The sequence below is a fragment of the Eptatretus burgeri genome, chromosome 20 (genome assembly GCF_056783735.1).
Source record: "Eptatretus burgeri isolate ZD-2024b chromosome 20, Ebu_testis_v1, whole genome shotgun sequence".
Taxonomy (NCBI): Eukaryota; Metazoa; Chordata; class Myxini; order Myxiniformes; family Myxinidae; genus Eptatretus; species Eptatretus burgeri.
In genome coordinates this window covers 878,359-897,457 of record NC_140980.1, presented here as the reverse complement: position 1 = coordinate 897,457, position 19,099 = coordinate 878,359, and positions in this window count along the sequence as shown.

Below are 19,099 nucleotides of genomic sequence, written 5' to 3'. Positions count from 1 at the left end.
ATGGATGATGGGACATGGAGGGATGATGGGACATGGAGGGATGATGGGACATGGAGGGATGATGGGCAGGGAGGGATGATGGGACATGGTCGGATGATGGGCATGGAGGGATGATGGGACATGGAGGGATGATGGGACATGGAGGGATGATGGGACATGGAGGAATGATGGGACGAGGAGGGATGATGGGACATGGAGGGATGATGGGACATGGAGGGATGATGGGACATGGAGGGATGATGGGCAGGGAGGGATGATGGGACATGGTCGGATGATGGGCATGGAGGGATGATGGGACATGGAGGAATGATGGGATGAGGAGGGATGATGGGACATGGAGGGATGATGGGACAAGGAGGGATGATGGGACATGGATGGATGATGGGACAAGGAGGGATGATGGGACACGGAGGGATGATGGGACATGGAGGGATGATGGGCATGGAGGGATGAAGGGACATGGAGGGATGATGGGCATGGAGGGATGATGGGACATGGAGGGATGATGGGACATGGAGGGATGATGGGATATGGATCGATGATGGGACATGGAGGGATGATGGGACAATGAGGGATGATGGGACATGGATCGATGATGGGACACGGAGGGATGATGGGACACGGAGGGATGATGGGACAACGAGGGATGATGGGACATGGAGGGATGATGGGACAATGAGGGATGATGGGAAGCGGAGGGATGATGGGACATGGAGGGATGAAGGGACATGGAGGGATGATGGGACATGGAGGGATGATGGGAAGGGAGGGATGATGGGACACGGAGGGATGATGGGACATGGAGGGATGATGGGCATGGAGGGATGATGGGACATGGAGGGATGATGGGACATGGAGGGATGATGGGAAGGGAGGGATGATGGGACACGGAGGGATGATGGGACATGGAGGGATGATGGGCATGGAGGGATGATGGGACATGGAGGGATGATGGGACGAGGAGGGATGATGGGACATGGAGGGATGATGGGACACGGAGGGATGATGGGACATGGAGGGATGATGGGCATGGAGGGATGAAGGGACATGGAGGGATGATGGGAAACGGAGGGATGATGGGACATGGACGGATGATGGGACATGGAGGGATGATGGGACATGGATGGATGATGGGATATGGATCGATGATGGGACATGGAGGGATGATGGGACAATGAGGGATGATGGGACATGGATCGATGATGGGACACGGAGGGATGATGGGACACGGAGGGATGATGGGACAACGAGGGATGATGGGACATGGAGGGATGATGGGACAATGAGGGATGATGGGAAGCGGAGGGATGATGGGACATGGAGGGATGATGGGACATGGAGGGATGATGGGACATGGAGGGATGATGGGAAGGGAGGGATGATGGGACACGGAGGGATGATGGGACATGGAGGGATGATGGGCAGGGAGGGATGATGGGACATGGTCGGATGATGGGCATGGAGGGATGATGGGACATGGAGGAATGATGGGACGAGGAGGGATGATGGGACATGGAGGGATGATGGGACATGGAGGGATGATGAGACATGGAGGGATGATGGGACATGGATGGATGATGGGACATGGAGGGATGATGGGGCATGGAGGGATGATGGGACGAGGAGGGATGATGGGACATGGAGGGATGATGGGACACGGAGGGATGATGGGACATGGAGGGATGATGGGCATGGAGGGATGAAGGGACATGGAGGGATGATGGGAAACGGAGGGATGATGGGACATGGACGGATGATGGGACATGGAGGGATGATGGGACATGGATGGATGATGGGACATATATATATATATATATATATATATATATATATATATATATATATATATATATATATATATATATATATATATATATATATATATATATATATATATATATATATATATATAGCCTGGTGTGTTGGCGCAGTGGTTAGGGCAGCGGCTTGGGATCCAAAAGGTCCTGAGTTCAAGCCCCGTTGGGCCACTGAATTAATACACCAGGGGGTTGACTCAGCCTGTCATCCTTCCGAGGTCGGCGAAATGAGTACCAGTGTACTGGGCCGGTGTATACCCCGGTTAAAATAGGTGTACCATATCCCTGTGTCGTAAGAGGCGACCAGGGTTGCGTCAGGAAGGGCATCCGGCGTAAAACATGTGCCAAATCACTATGCGGATCGGATGATCTGCTGTGGCGACCCCTAACGGGAGCAGCCGAAAGGAGAAGAAGAAGAAGATATATATATATATATATATATATATATATATATATATGTATATATTTGGTCTTTTCAATGATGGGACATGGTCGGATGATGGGCATGGAGGGATGATGGGACGAGGAGGGATGGAGGGATGATGGGACATGGAGGGATGATGGGACATGGAGGGATGATGGGACATGGAGGGATGATGGGCATGGAGGGATGAAGGGACATGGAGGGATGATGGGAAACGGAGGGATGATGGGACATGGAGGGATGATGGGAAACGGAGGGATGATGGGACATGGACGGATGATGGGACATGGAGGGATGATGGGACATGGACGGATGATGGGACAATGAGGCATGATGGGAAGCGGAGGGATGATGGGACACGGAGGGATGATGGGACATGGAGGGATGATGGGCATGGAGGGATGATGGGCAGGGAGGGATGATGGGACATGGTCAGATGATGGCCATGGAGGGATGATGGGACATGGAGGAATGATGGGACGAGGAGGGATGATGGGACATGGAGGGATGATGGGACATGGAGGGATGATGGGACAAGGAGGGATGATGGGACATGGATGGATGATGGGACAAGGAGGGTGATGGGACACGGAGGGATGATGGGACATGGAGGGATGATGGGCATGGAGGGATGAAGGAACATGGATGGATGATGGGCATGGAGGGATGATGGGCATGGAGGGATGATGGGACATGGAGGGATGATGGGACATGGAGGGATGAAGGGACATGGAGGGATGATGGGACATGGAGGGATGATGGGCAGGGAGGGATGATGGGACATGGTCGGATGATGGGCATGGAGGGATGATGGGACATGGAGGAATGATGGGATGAGGAGGGATGATGGGACATGGAGGGATGATGGGACATGGAGGGATGATGTGACAAGGAGGGATGATGGGACATGGATGGATGATGGGACAAGGAGGGTGATGGGACACGGAGGGATGATGGGACATGGAGGGATGATGGGCATGGAGGGATGAAGGAACATGGAGGGATGATGGGCATGGAGGGATGATGGGACATGGAGGGATGAAGGGACATGGAGGGATGATGGGACATGGAGGGATGATGGGATATGGATCGATGATGGGACATGGAGGGATGATGGGACATGGAGGGATGATGGGAAACGGAGGGATGATGGGACATGGATGGATGATGGGACATGGAGGGATGATGGGCAGGGAGGGATGATGGGCATGGAGGGATAATGGGATATGGAGGGATGATGGGACACAGAGGGATGATGGGACATGGAGGGATGATGGGACAACGAGGGATGATGGGACATGGATCGATGATGGGACACGGAGGGATGATGGGATATGGAGGGATGATGGGACAAGGAGGGATGATGGGACATGGATGGATGATGGGATAATGAGGGATGATGGGAAGCGGAGGGATGATGGGACACGGAGGGATGATGGGACACGGAGGGATGATGGGACATGGAGGGATGATGGGACATGGAGGGATGAAGGGACATGGAGGGATGATGGGACATGGAGGGATGTTGGGCAGGGAGCGATGATGGGACATGGTCGGATGATGGGCATGGAGGGATGATGGGACATGGAGGGATGATGGGACATGGAGGGATGATGGGCATGGAGGGATGATGGGACATGGAGGGATGATGGGACATGGAGGGATGATGGGACATGGAGGGATGATGGGACATGGAGGGATGATGGGCAGGGAGGGATGATGGGACATGGTCGGATGATGGGCATGGAGGGATGATGGGACATGGAGGAATGATGGGATGAGGAGGGATGATGGGACATGGAGGGATGATGGGACAAGGAGGGATGATGGGACATGGATGGATGATGGGACAAGGAGGGATGATGGGACACGGAGGGATGATGGGACATGGAGGGATGATGGGCATGGAGGGATGAAGGGACATGGAGGGATGATGGGCATGGAGGGATGATGGGACATGGAGGGATGATGGGACATGGAGGGATGATGGGATATGGATCGATGATGGGACATGGAGGGATGATGGGACAATGAGGGATGATGGGACATGGATCGATGATGGGACACGGAGGGATGATGGGACACGGAGGGATGATGGGACAACGAGGGATGATGGGACATGGAGGGATGATGGGACAATGAGGGATGATGGGAAGCGGAGGGATGATGGGACATGGAGGGATGAAGGGACATGGAGGGATGATGGGACATGGAGGGATGATGGGAAGGGAGGGATGATGGGACACGGAGGGATGATGGGACATGGAGGGATGATGGGCATGGAGGGATGATGGGACATGGAGGGATGATGGGACTTGGAGGGATGATGGGAAGGGAGGGATGATGGGACACGGAGGGATGATGGGACATGGAGGGATGATGGGCATGGAGGGATGATGGGACATGGAGGGATGATGGGACGAGGAGGGATGATGGGACATGGAGGGATGATGGGACACGGAGGGATGATGGGACATGGAGGGATGATGGGCATGGAGGGATGAAGGGCATGGAGGGATGATGGGAAACGGAGGGATGATGGGACATGGACGGATGATGGGACATGGAGGGATGATGGGACATGGATGGATGATGGGATATGGATCGATGATGGGACATGGAGGGATGATGGGACAATGAGGGATGATGGGACATGGATCGATGATGGGACACGGAGGGATGATGGGACACGGAGGGATGATGGGACAACGAGGGATGATGGGACATGGAGGGATGATGGGACAATGAGGGATGATGGGAAGCGGAGGGATGATGGGACATGGAGGGATGAAGGGACATGGAGGGATGATGGGACATGGAGGGATGATGGGAAGGGAGGGATGATGGGACACGGAGGGATGATGGGACATGGGGGATGATGGGCATGGAGGGATGATGGGACATGGAGGGATGATGGGACATGGAGGGATGATGGGAAGGGAGGGATGATGGGACACGGAGGGATGATGGGACATGGAGGGATGATGGGCATGGAGGGATGATGGGACATGGAGGGATGATGGGACGAGGAGGGATGATGGGACATGGAGGGATGATGGGACATGGAGGGATGATGGGACGAGGAGGGATGATGGGACAACGAGGGATGATGGGACATGGAGGGATGATGGGACAATGAGGGATGAATGGAAGCGGAGGGATGATGGGACATGGAGGGATGAAGGGACATGGAGGGATGATGGGACATGGAGGGATGATGGGAAGGGAGGGATGATGGGACACGGAGGGATGATGGGACATGGGGGGATGATGGGCATGGAGGGATGATGGGACATGGAGGAATGATTGGACGAGGAGGGATGATGGGACATGGAGGGATGATGGGATATGGAGGGATGATGGGACAAGGAGGGATGATGGGACATGGATGGATGATGGGACATGGAGGGATGATGGGACATGGAGGGATGATGGGACGAGGAGGGATGATGGGACATGGAGGGATGATGGGACACGGAGGGATGATGGGACATGGAGGGATGATGGGCATGGAGGGATGAAGGGACATGGAGGGATGATGGGAAACGGAGGGATGATGGGACATGGACGGATGATGGGACATGGAGGGATGATGGGACATGGATGGATGATGGGACATATATATATATATATATATATATATATATATATATATATATATATATATATATATATATATATATATATATATATATATATATATATATATATATATATATATATATATATATATATATATATATATATATAGCCTGGTGTGTTGGCGCAGTGGTTAGTGCAGCGGCTTGGGATCCAAAAGGTCCTGAGTTCAAGCCCCGTTGGGCCACTGAATGAATACACCAGGGGGTTGACTCAGCCTGTCATCCTTCCGAGGTCGGCGAAATGAGTACCAGTGTACTGGGCCGGTGTATACCCCGGTTAAAACAGGTGTACCATATCCCTGTGTCGTAAGAGGCGACCAGGGTTGCGTCAGGAAGGGCATCCGGCGTAAAACATGTGCCAAATCACTATGCGGATCGGATGATCTGCTGTGGCGACCCCTAACGGGAGCAGCCGAAAGGAGAAGAAGAAGATATATATATATATATATATATATATATATATATATATATATATATATATATATATATATATATATATATATATATATGTATATGTATATATTTGGTCTTTTCAATGATGGGACATGGTCGGATGATGGGCATGGAGGGATGATGGGACGAGGAGGGATGGAGGGATGATGGGACATGGAGGGATGATGGGACATGGAGGGATGATGGGACATGGAGGGATGATGGGCATGGAGGGATGATGGGACATGGAGGGATGATGGGCATGGAGGGATGATGGGACATGGAGGGACGATGGGAGATGGAGGGAGGATGGAAAATGGAGGGAGGATGGGACATGGAGGGATGATGGGACCTGGAGGGATGATGGGACGAGGAGGGATGATGGGACATGGAGGGATGATGGGACACGGAGGGATGATGGGACATGGAGGGATGATGGGCATGGAAGGATGAAGGGACATGGAGGGATGATGGGAAACGGAGGGATGATGGGACATGGAGGGATGATGGGACATGGAGGGATGATGGGACACAGAGGGATGATGGGACATGGATCGATGATGGGACATGGAGGGATGATGGGACAATGAGGGATGATGGGACATGGATCGATGATGGGACACGGAGGGATGATGGGACACGGAGGGATGATGGGACAACGAGGGATGATGGGACATGGAGGGATGATGGGCATGGAGGGATAATGGGATATGGAGGGATGATGGGACACAGAGGGATGATGGGACATGGAGGGATGATGGGACAACGAGGGATGATGGGACATGGATCGATGATGGGACACGGAGGGATGATGGGATATGGAGGGATGATGGGACAAGGAGGGATGATGGGACATGGATGGATGATGGGATAATGAGGGATGATGGGAAGCGGAGGGATGATGGGACACGGAGGGATGATGGGACACGGAGGGATGATGGGACATGGAGGGATGATGGGACATGGAGGGATGAAGGGACATGGAGGGATGATGGGACATGGAGGGATGTTGGGCAGGGAGCGATGATGGGACATGGTCGGATGATGGGCATGGAGGGATGATGGGACATGGAGGGATGATGGGACATGGAGGGATGATGGGCATGGAGGGATGATGGGACATGGAGGGATGATGGGACATGGAGGGATGATGGGCATGGAGGGATGATGGGACATGGAGGGATGATGGGCAGGGAGGGATGATGGGACATGGTCGGATGATGGGCATGGAGGGATGATGGGACATGGAGGAATGATGGGATGAGGAGGGATGATGGGACATGGAGGGATGATGGGACAAGGAGGGATGATGGGACATGGATGGATGATGGGACAAGGAGGGATGATGGGACACGGAGGGATGATGGGACATGGAGGGATGATGGGCATGGAGGGATGAAGGGACATGGAGGGATGATGGGCATGGAGGGATGATGGGACATGGAGGGATGATGGGACATGGAGGGATGATGGGATATGGATCGATGATGGGACATGGAGGGATGATGGGACAATGAGGGATGATGGGACATGGATCGATGATGGGACACGGAGGGATGATGGGACACGGAGGGATGATGGGACAACGAGGGATGATGGGACATGGAGGGATGATGGGACAATGAGGGATGATGGGAAGCGGAGGGATGATGGGACATGGAGGGATGAAGGGACATGGAGGGATGATGGGACATGGAGGGATGATGGGAAGGGAGGGATGATGGGACACGGAGGGATGATGGGACATGGAGGGATGATGGGCATGGAGGGATGATGGGACATGGAGGGATGATGGGACATGGAGGGATGATGGGAAGGGAGGGATGATGGGACACGGAGGGATGATGGGACATGGAGGGATGATGGGCATGGAGGGATGATGGGACATGGAGGGATGATGGGACGAGGAGGGATGATGGGACATGGAGGGATGATGGGACACGGAGGGATGATGGGACATGGAGGGATGATGGGCATGGAGGGATGAAGGGCATGGAGGGATGATGGGAAACGGAGGGATGATGGGACATGGACGGATGATGGGACATGGAGGGATGATGGGACATGGATGGATGATGGGATATGGATCGATGATGGGACATGGAGGGATGATGGGACAATGAGGGATGATGGGACATGGATCGATGATGGGACACGGAGGGATGATGGGACACGGAGGGATGATGGGACAACGAGGGATGATGGGACATGGAGGGATGATGGGACAATGAGGGATGATGGGAAGCGGAGGGATGATGGGACATGGAGGGATGAAGGGACATGGAGGGATGATGGGACATGGAGGGATGATGGGAAGGGAGGGATGATGGGACATGGAGGGATGATGGGACATGGGGGATGATGGGCAGGGAGGGATGATGGGACATGGTCGGATGATGGGCATGGAGGGATGATGGGACATGGAGGAATGATGGGACGAGGAGGGATGATGGGACATGGAGGGATGATGGGACATGGAGGGATGATGAGACATGGAGGGATGATGGGACATGGATGGATGATGGGACATGGAGGGATGATGGGGCATGGAGGGATGATGGGACGAGGAGGGATGATGGGACATGGAGGGATGATGGGACACGGAGGGATGATGGGACATGGAGGGATGATGGGCATGGAGGGATGAAGGGACATGGAGGGATGATGGGAAACGGAGGGATGATGGGACATGGACGGATGATGGGACATGGAGGGATGATGGGACATGGATGGATGATGGGACATATATATATATATATATATATATATATATATATATATATATATATATATATATATATATATATATATATATATATATATATATATATATATATATATATATATATATATATATATAGCCTGGTGTGTTGGCGCAGTGGTTAGGGCAGCGGCTTGGGATCCAAAAGGTCCTGAGTTCAAGCCCCGTTGGGCCACTGAATTAATACACCAGGGGGTTGACTCAGCCTGTCATCCTTCCGAGGTCGGCGAAATGAGTACCAGTGTACTGGGCCGGTGTATACCCCGGTTAAAATAGGTGTACCATATCCCTGTGTCGTAAGAGGCGACCAGGGTTGCGTCAGGAAGGGCATCCGGCGTAAAACATGTGCCAAATCACTATGCGGATCGGATGATCTGCTGTGGCGACCCCTAACGGGAGCAGCCGAAAGGAGAAGAAGAAGAAGATATATATATATATATATATATATATATATATATATATATATATATATATATATATATATATATATATATATATATATATATGTATATGTATATATTTGGTCTTTTCAATGATGGGACATGGTCGGATGATGGGCATGGAGGGATGATGGGACGAGGAGGGATGATGGGACATGGAGGGATGATGGGACATGGAGGGATGATGGGACATGGAGGGATGATGGGACATGGAGGGATGATGGGACATGGAGGGATGATGGGCATGGAGGGATGAAGGGACATGGAGGGATGATGGGAAACGGAGGGATGATGGGACATGGAGGGATGATGGGAAACGGAGGGATGATGGGACATGGACGGATGATGGGACATGGAGGGATGATGGGACATGGACGGATGATGGGACAATGAGGCATGATGGGAAGCGGAGGGATGATGGGACACGGAGGGATGATGGGCATGGAGGGATGATGGGACATGGAGGGATGATGGGCAGGGAGGGATGATGGGACATGGTCAGATGATGGCCATGGAGGGATGATGGGACATGGAGGAATGATGGGACGAGGAGGGATGATGGGACATGGAGGGATGATGGGACATGGAGGGATGATGGGACAAGGAGGGATGATGGGACATGGATGGATGATGGGACAAGGAGGGTGATGGGACACGGAGGGATGATGGGACATGGAGGGATGATGGGCATGGAGGGATGAAGGAACATGGATGGATGATGGGCATGGAGGGATGATGGGCATGGAGGGATGATGGGACATGGAGGGATGATGGGACATGGAGGGATGAAGGGACATGGAGGGATGATGGGACATGGAGGGATGATGGGCAGGGAGGGATGATGGGACATGGTCGGATGATGGGCATGGAGGGATGATGGGACATGGAGGAATGATGGGATGAGGAGGGATGATGGGACATGGAGGGATGATGGGACATGGAGGGATGATGTGACAAGGAGGGATGATGGGACATGGATGGATGATGGGACAAGGAGGGTGATGGGACACGGAGGGATGATGGGACATGGAGGGATGATGGGCATGGAGGGATGAAGGAACATGGAGGGATGATGGGCATGGAGGGATGATGGGACATGGAGGGATGAAGGGACATGGAGGGATGATGGGACATGGAGGGATGATGGGATATGGATCGATGATGGGACATGGAGGGATGATGGGACATGGAGGGATGATGGGAAACGGAGGGATGATGGGACATGGATGGATGATGGGACATGGAGGGATGATGGGCAGGGAGGGATGATGGGCATGGAGGGATAATGGGATATGGAGGGATGATGGGACACAGAGGGATGATGGGACATGGAGGGATGATGGGACAACGAGGGATGATGGGACATGGATCGATGATGGGACACGGAGGGATGATGGGATATGGAGGGATGATGGGACAAGGAGGGATGATGGGACATGGATGGATGATGGGATAATGAGGGATGATGGGAAGCGGAGGGATGATGGGACACGGAGGGATGATGGGACACGGAGGGATGATGGGACATGGAGGGATGATGGGACATGGAGGGATGAAGGGACATGGAGGGATGATGGGACATGGAGGGATGTTGGGCAGGGAGCGATGATGGGACATGGTCGGATGATGGGCATGGAGGGATGATGGGACATGGAGGGATGATGGGCATGGAGGGATGATGGGACATGGAGGGATGATGGGACATGGAGGGATGATGGGCATGGAGGGATGATGGGACATGGAGGGATGATGGGCAGGGAGGGATGATGGGACATGGTCGGATGATGGGCATGGAGGGATGATGGGACATGGAGGAATGATGGGATGAGGAGGGATGATGGGACATGGAGGGATGATGGGACAAGGAGGGATGATGGGACATGGATGGATGATGGGACAAGGAGGGATGATGGGACACGGAGGGATGATGGGACATGGAGGGATGATGGGCATGGAGGGATGAAGGGACATGGAGGGATGATGGGCATGGAGGGATGATGGGACATGGAGGGATGATGGGACATGGAGGGATGATGGGATATGGATCGATGATGGGACATGGAGGGATGATGGGACAATGAGGGATGATGGGACATGGATCGATGATGGGACACGGAGGGATGATGGGACACGGAGGGATGATGGGACAACGAGGGATGATGGGACATGGAGGGATGATGGGACAATGAGGGATGATGGGAAGCGGAGGGATGATGGGACATGGAGGGATGAAGGGACATGGAGGGATGATGGGACATGGAGGGATGATGGGAAGGGAGGGATGATGGGACACGGAGGGATGATGGGACATGGAGGGATGATGGGCATGGAGGGATGATGGGACATGGAGGGATGATGGGACTTGGAGGGATGATGGGAAGGGAGGGATGATGGGACACGGAGGGATGATGGGACATGGAGGGATGATGGGCATGGAGGGATGATGGGACATGGAGGGATGATGGGACGAGGAGGGATGATGGGACATGGAGGGATGATGGGACACGGAGGGATGATGGGACATGGAGGGATGATGGGCATGGAGGGATGAAGGGCATGGAGGGATGATGGGAAACGGAGGGATGATGGGACATGGACGGATGATGGGACATGGAGGGATGATGGGACATGGATGGATGATGGGACATGGAGGGATGATGGGCATGGAGGGATGATGGGACATGGAGGGATGATGGGACATGGAGGGATGATGGGCATGGAGGGATGATGGGACATGGAGGGATGATGGGCAGGGAGGGATGATGGGACATGGTCGGATGATGGGCATGGAGGGATGATGGGACATGGAGGAATGATGGGATGAGGAGGGATGATGGGACATGGAGGGATGATGGGACAAGGAGGGATGATGGGACATGGATGGATGATGGGACAAGGAGGGATGATGGGTCACGGAGGGATGATGGGACATGAGGGATGATGGGCATGGAGGGATGAAGGGACATGGAGGGATGATGGGCATGGAGGGATGATGGGACATGGAGGGATGATGGGACATGGAGGGATGATGGGATATGGATGGATGATGGGACATGGAGGGATGATGGGACAATGAGGGATGATGGGACATGGATCGATGATGGGACACGGAGGGATGATGGGACACGGAGGGATGATGGGACAACGAGGGATGATGGGACATGGAGGGATGATGGGACAATGAGGGATGATGGGAAGCGGAGGGATGATGGGACATGGAGGGATGAAGGGACATGGAGGGATGATGGGACATGGAGGGATGATGGGAAGGGAGGGATGATGGGACACGGAGGGATGATGGGACATGGAGGGATGATGGGCATGGAGGGATGATGGGACATGGAGGGATGATGGGACTTGGAGGGATGATGGGAAGGGAGGGATGATGGGACACGGAGGGATGATGGGACATGGAGGGATGATGGGCATGGAGGGATGATGGGACATGGAGGGATGATGGGACGAGGAGGGATGATGGGACATGGAGGGATGATGGGACACGGAGGGATGATGGGACATGGAGGGATGATGGGCATGGAGGGATGAAGGGCATGGAGGGATGATGGGAAACGGAGGGATGATGGGACATGGACGGATGATGGGACATGGAGGGATGATGGGACATGGATGGATGATGGGATATGGATCGATGATGGGACATGGAGGGATGATGGGACAATGAGGGATGATGGGACATGGATCGATGATGGGACACGGAGGGATGATGGGACACGGAGGGATGATGGGACAACGAGGGATGATGGGACATGGAGGGATGATGGGACAATGAGGGATGATGGGAAGCGGAGGGATGATGGGACATGGAGGGATGAAGGGACATGGAGGGATGATGGGACATGGAGGGATGATGGGAAGGGAGGGATGATGGGACACGGAGGGATGATGGGACATGGGGGATGATGGGCATGGAGGGATGATGGGACATGGAGGGATGATGGGACATGGAGGGATGATGGGAAGGGAGGGATGATGGGACACGGAGGGATGATGGGACATGGAGGGATGATGGGCATGGAGGGATGATGGGACATGGAGGGATGATGGGACGAGGAGGGATGATGGGACATGGAGGGATGATGGGACATGGAGGGATGATGGGACGAGGAGGGATGATGGGACAACGAGGGATGATGGGACATGGAGGGATGATGGGACAATGAGGGATGAATGGAAGCGGAGGGATGATGGGACATGGAGGGATGAAGGGACATGGAGGGATGATGGGACATGGAGGGATGATGGGGAGGGAGGGGTGATGGGATACGGCGGGATGATGGGACATGGGGGATGATGTGGATGGAGAGATGATGGGAGATGGAGGAATGATTGGACGAGGAGGGATGATGGGACATGGAGGGATGATGGGATATGGAGGGATGATGGGACAAGGAGGGATGATGGGACATGGATGGATGATGGGACATGGAGGGATGATGGGACATGGAGGGATGATGGGACGAGGAGGGATGATGGGACATGGAGGGATGATGGGACACGGAGGGATGATGGGACATGGAGGGATGATGGGCATGGAGGGATGAAGGGACATGGAGGGATGATGGGAAACGGAGGGATGATGGGACATGGACGGATGATGGGACATGGAGGGATGATGGGACATGGATGGATGATGGGACATATATATATATATATATATATATATATATATATATATATATATATATATATATATATATATATATATATATATATATATATATATATATATATATTTATATATATAGCCTGGTGTGTTGGCGCAGTGGTTAGTGCAGCGGCTTGGGATCCAAAAGGTCCTGAGTTCAAGCCCCGTTGGGCCACTGAATGAATACACCAGGGGGTTGACTCAGCCTGTCATCCTTCCGAGGTCGGCGAAATGAGTACCAGTGTACTGGGCCGGTGTATACCCCGGTTAAAACAGGTGTACCATATCCCTGTGTCGTAAGAGGCGACCAGGGTTGCGTCAGGAAGGGCATCCGGCGTAAAACATGTGCCAAATCACTATGCGGATCGGATGATCTGCTGTGGCGACCCCTAACGGGAGCAGCCGAAAGGAGAAGAAGAAGATATATATATATATATATATATATATATATATATATATATATATATATATATATATATATATATATATATATGTATATGTATATATTTGGTCTTTTCAATGATGGGACATGGTCGGATGATGGGCATGGAGGGATGATGGGACGAGGAGGGATGGAGGGATGATGGGACATGGAGGGATGATGGGACATGGAGGGATGATGGGACATGGAGGGATGATGGGCATGGAGGGATGATGGGACATGGAGGGATGATGGGCATGGAGGGATGATGGGAAGGGAGGGATGATGGGACACGGAGGGATGATGGGACATGGAGGGATGATGGGCATGGAGGGATGATGGGACATGGAGGGATGATGGGACGAGGAGGGATGATGGGACATGGAGGGATGATGGGACACGGAGGGATGATGGGACATGGAGGGATGATGGGCATGGAGGGATGAAGGGCATGGAGGGATGATGGGAAACGGAGGGATGATGGGACATGGACGGATGATGGGACATGGAGGGATGATGGGACATGGATGGATGATGGGATATGGATCGATGATGGGACATGGAGGGATGATGGGACAATGAGGGATGATGGGACATGGATCGATGATGGGACACGGAGGGATGATGGGACACGGAGGGATGATGGGACAACGAGGGATGATGGGACATGGAGGGATGATGGGCATGGAGGGATAATGGGATATGGAGGGATGATGGGACACAGAGGGATGATGGGACATGGAGGGATGATGGGACAACGAGGGATGATGGGACATGGATCGATGATGGGACACGGAGGGATGATGGGATATGGAGGGATGATGGGACAAGGAGGGATGATGGGACATGGATGGATGATGGGATAATGAGGGATGATGGGAAGCGGAGGGATGATGGGACACGGAGGGATGATGGGACACGGAGGGATGATGGAACATGGAGGGATGATGGGACATGGAGGGATGAAGGGACATGGAGGGATGATGGGACATGGAGGGATGTTGGGCAGGGAGCGATGATGGGACATGGTCGGATGATGGGCATGGAGGGATGATGGGACATGGAGGGATGATGGGACATGGAGGGATGATGGGCATGGAGGGATGATGGGACATGGAGGGATGATGGGACATGGAGGGATGATGGGCATGGAGGGATGATGGGACATGGAGGGATGATGGGCAGGGAGGGATGATGGGACATGGTCGGATGATGGGCATGGAGGGATGATGGGACATGGAGGAATGATGGGATGAGGAGGGATGATGGGACATGGAGGGATGATGGGACAAGGAGGGATGATGGGACATGGATGGATGATGGGACAAGGAGGGATGATGGGACACGGAGGGATGATGGGACATGGAGGGATGATGGGCATGGAGGGATGAAGGGACATGGAGGGATGATGGGCATGGAGGGATGATGGGACATGGAGGGATGATGGGACATGGAGGGATGATGGGATATGGATCGATGATGGGACATGGAGGGATGATGGGACAATGAGGGATGATGGGACATGGATCGATGATGGGACACGGAGGGATGATGGGACACGGAGGGATGATGGGACAACGAGGGATGATGGGACATGGAGGGATGATGGGACAATGAGGGATGATGGGAAGCGGAGGGATGATGGGACATGGAGGGATGAAGGGACATGGAGGGATGATGGGACATGGAGGGATGATGGGAAGGGAGGGATGATGGGACACGGAGGGATGATGGGACATGGAGGGATGATGGGCATGGAGGGATGATGGGACATGGAGGGATGATGGGACTTGGAGGGATGATGGGAAGGGAGGGATGATGGGACACGGAGGGATGATGGGACATGGAGGGATGATGGGCATGGAGGGATGATGGGACATGGAGGGATGATGGGACGAGGAGGGATGATGGGACATGGAGGGATGATGGGACACGGAGGGATGATGGGACATGGAGGGATGATGGGCATGGAGGGATGAAGGGCATGGAGGGATGATGGGAAACGGAGGGATGATGGGACATGGACGGATGATGGGACATGGAGGGATGATGGGACATGGATGGATGATGGGATATGGATCGATGATGGGACATGGAGGGATGATGGGACAATGAGGGATGATGGGACATGGATCGATGATGGGACACGGAGGGATGATGGGACACGGAGGGATGATGGGACAACGAGGGATGATGGGACATGGAGGGATGATGGGACAATGAGGGATGATGGGAAGCGGAGGGATGATGGGACATGGAGGGATGAAGGGACATGGAGGGATGATGGGACATGGAGGGATGATGGGAAGGGAGGGATGATGGGACACGGAGGGATGATGGGACATGGGGGGATGATGGGCAGGGAGGGATGATGGGACATGGTCGGATGGTGGGCATGGAGGGATGATGGGACATGGAGGAATGATGGGACGAGGAGGGATGATGGGACATGGAGGGATGATGGGACATGGAGGGATGATGAGACATGGAGGGATGATGGGACATGGATGGATGATGGGACATGGAGGGATGATGGGGCATGGAGGGATGATGGGACGAGGAGGGATGATGGGACATGGAGGGATGATGGGACACGGAGGGATGATGGGACATGGAGGGATGATGGGCATGGAGGGATGAAGGGACATGGAGGGATGATGGGAAACGGAGGGATGATGGGACATGGACGGATGATGGGACATGGAGGGATGATGGGACATGGATGGATGATGGGACATATATATATATATATATATATATATATATATATATATATATATATATATATATATATATATATATATATATATATATATATATATATATATATATATATATATAGCCTGGTGTGTTGGCGCAGTGGTTAGGGCAGCGGCTTGGGATCCAAAAGGTCCTGAGTTCAAGCCCCGTTGGGCCACTGAATTAATACACCAGGGGGTTGACTCAGCCTGTCATCCTTCCGAGGTCGGCGAAATGAGTACCAGTGTACTGGGCCGGTGTATACCCCGGTTAAAATAGGTGTACCATATCCCTGTGTCGTAAGAGGCGACCAGGGTTGCGTCAGGAAGGGCATCCGGCGTAAAACATGTGCCAAATCACTATGCGGTTCGGATGATCTGCTGTGGCGACCCCTAACGGGAGCAGCCGAAAGGAGAAGAAGAAGAAGATATATATATATATATATATATATATATATATATATATATATATATATATGTATATGTATATGTATATATTTGGTCTTTTCAATGATGGGACATGGTCGGATGATGGGCATGGAGGGATGATGGGACGAGGAGGGATGATGGGACATGGAGGGATGATGGGACATGGAGGGATGATGGGACATGGAGGGATGATGGGCATGGAGGGATGAAGGGACATGGAGGGATGATGGGAAACGGAGGGATGATGGGACATGGAGGGATGATGGGAAACGGAGGGATGATGGGACATGGACGGATGATGGGACATGGAGGGATGATGGGACATGGACGGATGATGGGACAATGAGGCATGATGGGAAGCGGAGGGATGATGGGACACGGAGGGATGATGGGCATGGAGGGATGATGGGACATGGAGGGATGATGGGCAGGGAGGGATGATGGGACATGGTCAGATGATGGCCATGGAGGGATGATGGGACATGGAGGAATGATGGGACGAGGAGGGATGATGGGACATGGAGGGATGATGGGACATGGAGGGATGATGGGACAAGGAGGGATGATGGGACATGGATGGATGATGGGACAAGGAGGGTGATGGGACACGGAGGGATGATGGGACATGGAGGGATGATGGGCATGGAGGGATGAAGGAACATGGATGGATGATGGGCATGGAGGGATGATGGGCATGGAGGGATGATGGGACATGGAGGGATGATGGGACATGGAGGGATGAAGGGACATGGAGGGATGATGGGACATGGAGGGATGATGGGCAGGGAGGGATGATGGGACATGGTCGGATGATGGGCATGGAGGGATGATGGGACATGGAGGAATGATGGGATGAGGAGGGATGATGGGACATGGAGGGATGATGAGACATGGAGGGATGATGTGACAAGGAGGGATGATGGGACATGGATGGATGATGGGACAAGGAGGGTGATGGGACACGGAGGGATGATGGGACATGGAGGGATGATGGGCATGGAGGGATGAAGGAACATGGAGGGATGATGGGCATGGAGGGATGATGGGACATGGAGGGATGAAGGGACATGGAGGGATGATGGGACATGGAGGGATGATGGGATATGGATCGATGATGGGACATGGAGGGATGATGGGACATGGAGGGATGATGGGAAACGGAGGGATGATGGGACATGGATGGATGATCGGACATGGAGGGATGATGGGCAGGGAGGGATGATGGGCATGGAGGGATAATGGGATATGGAGGGATGATGGGACACAGAGGGATGATGGGACATGGAGGGATGATGGGACAACGAGGGATGATGGGACATGGATCGATGAT